The sequence below is a fragment of the Onychostruthus taczanowskii genome, unplaced genomic scaffold, assembly GCF_017590055.1.
Source record: "Onychostruthus taczanowskii isolate IOZ18803 unplaced genomic scaffold, ASM1759005v1 scaffold23, whole genome shotgun sequence".
Taxonomy (NCBI): domain Eukaryota; kingdom Metazoa; phylum Chordata; class Aves; order Passeriformes; family Passeridae; genus Onychostruthus; species Onychostruthus taczanowskii.
In genome coordinates this window covers 10292362-10298361 of record NW_024499573.1, presented here as the reverse complement: position 1 = coordinate 10298361, position 6000 = coordinate 10292362, and the positions used below count along the sequence as shown (strand labels likewise).

General features: G+C 48.3%; 1 protein-coding gene across 2 annotated transcripts in view; it reads left to right on the top strand.

Moving 5' to 3' along the window:
• The first annotated feature begins 1705 nt into the window (after nt 1–1705).
• PLXNB2 (plexin B2) overlaps nt 1706–6000 on the top strand; it is a 251059-nt gene continuing 246764 nt past the window's right edge. The window contains exon 1 of one of the 2 annotated variants that reach the window (XM_041405443.1): nt 1706–1793. The gene's annotated coding sequence lies outside the window, so the exon portion shown is untranslated. Of the gene's footprint in view, nt 1794–1865; nt 2190–6000 lie in introns of those variants that run through there. The other variant, XM_041405444.1, reaches the window with a different exon arrangement.

Genomic DNA, 6000 nt, shown 5'->3' with positions numbered 1-6000 from the left:
GGATTCCTCACAAGGATTGCAGGACGTGACTAACTCAATTTTCCTAGGGAAGTCCCATCTCCCTCTTCAGATTCCCTTTCAGCTTTCCAGTAAGTGAAGAGGTACAGAAGGGGAATGCAGACCTTCTGAAACACTAGAGTTATGCCAGAGCTGTTCTTTCTTATCTTGCAGTGACTAAGCCCAGTCAAGCGAAGAGCAGAAAGGAAGCCAAAAAACAAGGACAAGGGCCTTCTGGTGGAGGTTAGCACACTAACTGGGCCAGACTGGCAAAATTCAGCCAGCACAGTCTGCCTCCCCTAGGCAATCCCAAAGGGAAAACCCCACAAAACTCTGTATTGTGTTTGAATGATCCCAACACACTGTTAAGTCTGCAGTGGCACTTTGCACAGACAAGGTCTGAAAGCCAGTTTTAACATCTCTTCCAAAAATATAGCTTTATTCTTGCCCAGGTTTCTGGAGATTATTTTTATTTATTTTTTATTTGTTGCTGTTTTGAGATGCAGAGGTAACTTTTTGGCAGCTTCCTGTTTGGAAAGCATGGTGTTTAGACCAGCTCTCTCCCGGTGTTTTAGTAGGGAGCACAACACACAGCATTTAATGAAATAGCACTCAAAGTGCCAAGAGCGGTTAATTAATTTCTCCTTGAAACATTGCTGGTCCACATTTCACTGATGGAAAGTTACAAAGTATAAACATCCTGACCAAAGCTTACCTGAGCCATTATCCTAAGACATACCTCCTTTTAGTAGATTATCCCTACATTAGCTATAGTCGAGACAAATGTAACACCTGAATGTGGAGATGATGATGCTACAGCACAGTGATGCTGCGTTCACAACAGGTGGGAAGTGAGCTCTGCAATAACTCTGTTCATCTGTTTATTGGGGAAGGCATGAAAAATTTGCACACAGGCTTTTTAGTAGAGCGCTTGAACAGAGAGACAACCTGCAGAAACTGTGATTGCAGAGGATTTACCTAACAGGGATAAAACCCTAGAGTACTTCAAGTTCAGTAAAAGTGATGCCAGTGACATATCCTGGGCCTCCCATCGACAAGGGTGTACAAGAAGGAAGGAAAGGTCTGGGTGCTCCGAGACTCTGCTCAGGAGATAAGGGGTGGGAATTAAAATGTTCCTTCATGTCCAGGAGCGTCCTCAGAACACCGCCGGGATACGACACGTACCCCAAGGCGGTCAGGTACAGACCAGCAGGTAGACCCTTTCCCAGCGGTACCGTCGCCCCGCTGGAGAGCGCCGCGGAGGCCAAGCGCCGACCCCGGCCGCGGGCAGAGGCGGCCCTGAGGCAGTTCCCGGCAGTCCCGCCGCTGCCCGCTCTTCACCCCAAGGGTTCACGGGCGGCCGGGGCTCGGTGGCCCCAGCGCTGGAGATGCAGCCTCCGGCCCGGCCCCGGTCCCCCGGCGCGGCTCGGAGCGCCCCCGGTTCTCCGGGAGCACTCGGCCCCGCGGGCGGCCCCGCTTCGCCGAGCTGGCCTCTGCCTGGCTGGCGGGCAAAACAAAGCGGAGACAGGGAGAGGAAAACGGGGAGAAAGTACGGCTCCTGCCGCCTCCCAGCCTTTTCCCTGGATCTCCCTGCGTGAGACAGCGCTGCAAGCGGATCCTGACCGGGGGCAGGGGGTGGAGAGAGGAGAAGGAGGAGGACGGACAGAGGGAGGGAGGGAGAAAGGGAGGGAGGGAGGGAAGGAGGGACGAACGGGAGCCTCTCTCCTTCCCTGGGCTGTTTTTTTCAGTTTCCTGTCTCGCATTGTGCTCACAGCGGATATGTGCTGCGCCTACAGGTGTGTCCCCTCCTCGCAGCTTTTCCCCGGCTCCCAAGCGTAGGCTCTGGCTGTCGGGGGGCGGCGGCGGATCGTGACCGCCATGTGATGATTATTTCTCTTGGGGCGGTTTCTCTCTCCTCTCGCTCTCTGCCTCCCCCTCCCTCGCTCCCCTCCGCTCTCGTCCTTCCTCTCGGAGGTGGCCGCAGCCGCTACCGCCTTCGCGCTGACTCCGGCTGCGGTGGCGGCGGCGGCGGGGCCCGCCGGGAGCATGGGCGGCCGCCGGGGGCTGCCGTAGCGCCTCTGTCCAGCCCACCGCCACCCACCCCGGGCTGCCGGGGCCGCCGCTCCCGCTCGGGCAACTCGGACGGTCCGTGCCCGCGGGCTGCCTCCCGCCGGCGCCTGCACCTGTTGAAGGTAACGCAGCCCCAGCCCTGCCGCCGCGCGCCGCGGGATGGGGCGCGGAGGGGAGGGGGAAGGCGGATTCCTCGGAGACTTCCCCCTGTCTCCCCAGCTCGGGAGCTGCTGAGTTGTGGGTAGAGCAGCTTCTCTCCTCTTCGGCTGCGGGACCGGGGCCGGGGGTAAGCGGCGAGGGCCGGGGCGGATGGGGCTTTCTACCGCGCTGCCCGTGACCAGATGGTTTTGGTTAAAGGGCTCCCGGGCGGCGGCTCTGGACTCGGAGCGCCTTTCTCAGCCGCCGTGCAGGGCGGGGAGGTGGGGGAGGCGCGGGGAATCGGCTCCTCCCGGCCGGCAGCCGGGGTGCGCCGGTGTCCGGCGAGCTCCCTCCGCCCCACTCGATGGAGGCTGACTGCTCTTCCTGGGAGTTTCGCAACCCCGAAGCGGCCGGGGTCAGCAGCCCCGGTGTCGCGGCTGGCACTGGCCCGGCGCCCACCCCGCGCTCCGCCTGCGCACCGCCGACTCGGGAACTCGTTTGGGATTTTCCTGCAAACGCATTTTGTCTCTTTGCAGAGGCAGCTTTAAACTTTCTTTCCAAACTGTTAATTAGATACACTGTACTTTGCTCATGTTCCGTGGAGGCGAATGGGAGTGCGAGGCTGGAAAGCCTTGTGACTCAAAGCATAGTTATTCGGGAGGTGCAGAACATCTTTGCGTGCCGCGTTCAGATGGGCTGTACCTGTAATTTGTAATTTGCCTTCTCCGAGACTTCGTCGGTCTTGGTGACATCGGGAGGCAGAAGGGATCTTTAGCACTTTGGGTCCTTTTGAGGTTAATCAGACACTCGGTTGAATATACAAAGGAGGAGGTGTAAGTTTATCGCCTCTCTGAAATCTGATGGAAAATAACATTGCTTTTGTCCACGAGTTACAACACCATGGTCCTGTCCTTATTGCTGAGCTCATCATCAAATGATAACTTGCTTGTGAGGGAACTTATTCCTTTGTAACGAAGGCTGTTACCTTGAATGTGATGATGAGCTTATTGAACACCAGAGGGAACTCTGAATAGGTAATTCATTCGAGGGAGATATATGCTTATTTTACTGTTTATGTTCTCATTACAATGGAATCTAGGAGGAAGCAAAGGTTGGTAAGTAATAGGCTGTTGGTATGTACCTAGGATTGATTTCAGTTTTCTTAACAGTTTTTTTTCAGAATATATCAATTCTAAATTCGGGCTGAAAAAAAATCTTTTTTTTTTCTTTTTTTCCCCCAAAGCTTGAAATGTGCAACTGGTCTTGCAGCAGCTATGTACCATGCTATAGGCAAATCAGCTGGGAGACCTGTTCACTGTTTGCTAGGGAGTGAGATTATACATGCATGTTGGGCTGATGCTTAATGCCCTGCCTGCCTGTCAGGTTGTGAGACAGATCCAGCACACCTGGGCACGGGGGCTGCTGCCTGCAATTGATATACCGGAATAAAACATGCTTCCAGCCAAAACAAAAAGGAGAAAGGAAGGAAGCCTACTTCCAAGCCTAGCATGGCTCGTCCTCCTTACCTAGAACACTTGTGGATCTAAAGCCTAGTCTGATTGCCTGTGAAGTAGAAAACAGTCTTTCTTAAAATATATTACTTAGATACAGAAACTAAATGGTGTCAGTGTTTGGGAAGGAGTTTAAATCATCTGAGATTATTGTAAGAAGCTAGGGTCAACCCATCAAAATGTGATACTGTATTTTGTAGTAACATGAACCCCCAAAATGTGCAACTGAAGCTTTGGATGTTTGTGATAGTCTGTTACAACAGTGTTGATAATCAGGCTTCTTTGATACTCCTGGATTGTCAACAACATGGGAAGGATAGCACAATAAATACACTTCTGACGCTGACTTTTGCTCCAGAAGCTGATGCATTCAGCTGTTCCTCCTGTCCCTTTGCCAGAGATTACTCTACCATTCAGGGTTATTTTCTGTTGAACTTTGAATCTGTCAGAGTTTACAGACAGGCATATGAATGTAAACTGTTCATATTAGTGTTGTGAAGTCTGATAGCATGAATCTCCTGTGTATCTCTCTCTTGTGACAGAGGGACAAAGCAAATGGTTGGGGTCAGCTGACTTGAGCTGCAGTTGTGAACCATAGTCCATAAGCATCTAAATTCTTCTGAAATAGCAGGTGTGAGTCCAGTGAAGTACCTCATACCACAACTTGGTGGGCAGTGGTGGTGGGGAGGCAGCTCTGCACGAGGAGAGGCTGTGTGACCTTCTTCGTAGGTTGGTCAACAGCACACAAGGGTCTGGGTTTCAGTAGGATGTAGTAGATGGTGCACCTGATCAGCTCTCTCTTCCTCTCCTTCTTCATCCATTCTAGAAATCTGAAAGTGATCCAAGTTTTTTTGTTCTTTTATCTAAGTCTTTCTTTGTTCATCTGACTTGAGGACTTGTTATGTAAAATATCCTCACTCAGGGCACAGCATTATTCTGCCTGAATTTTCTACAGATGATATTGGAAGTTAGATAAAGGTTTTGTATAGCTTTGTAAAACTGGGAGTTGTTTGCCTTGCATGCAGAAGATCACTAAGGACAAATTACATTTTGAAGGGAGACCTGTTCATGAATGCCTATTAAGAATAAAAAAGTCCCACTTTATTGTTGCAAATGGGTTTGGATTCTGGGTCAGTTTTGAGAAAAAGAATTGCACATTTATATATTTATTTTTATGAAGATGTAATACTAAGCATTTATATTTTTGTAACGGCTATAATTTGGAAAATTTCATATATTTTAAATTATTTATTGTATGAAGCACTGAATGAAGATATTTGTTACACTGGTGTCTCTTTCAGAATATTGAATTACAATTGTAAAATTAAGGTAACAAGCTTAAATTGGGGTTTGCAACTTTAAGCTCTTGCCAGCAAGCACTTAATGGCAACATTAACTGCTAGAAAAGTAATTGCTACCGTTCTTTTACTGTCATTTTGTTCTCACTCTCCTCCAGTCAGCCTGTTCCACAGAGATATCATGAATATTCACCGAAATAGCTTGGCATTGTCACTTATGCAATTTCTCATCAGATCCAATGTGTTGATGAGCTAATGTGCACTTGATTAAATGTACTTGATTTATGCAAACAAAAACTCTAGGTCCTTCTTGAAGTAAAGTTAGCACCTGCACAGCTATTAGTGAGATGAGAGTCTAAATAATTATGATGAAATTAAGTAAACAAACAACCTAGTGTGGTATTCCTCCTACTCCTTCACTTTTACCTTTTTGTTCAACTCAGCAGTGGATATTTATTTTGGCTTTTCTTGCAGGTTTTCTTATGCACCATAGGAAATTGCAAAGCTCAGCTTATAGTGGAGGGTCTATTTAAACTATTATGGCTTCTACTAGAGAAAGAAACCCCAAACAAACAAGAAAAAGAGTATTATTATCTGTAATAAGACCAGGGGTAACTAGGATTAGTGGAGTATTACTTAAAGAGTTTTGTTTAAATATGAGTCTAACTTGGATTTGACATTGGTCAGTTAATCCTTGTTGAAAATAAAATAAAATCACATAGCCTGAGTAAGTGATTGAGGGGTTGTCTGTTGTGACAAAACCAAAAACTTTGTATTTGGAAAGTAAGTTGTTTAGCCTTTTACTTTTTAATTGATCAAACACATTTAGAAATAAGGAGTTGAAAACAGACATTTTATTTAACGATCAGCTAAATAAATGGTACAAAAAGTTCTCTGTCTATAAAACTGATCAAATCTGACTACAGAAAGAGGCCTGGAGTCCTTGGCCTCTGCTGCTCTGGAGGCAGCAGAGTACGGATGGAGGA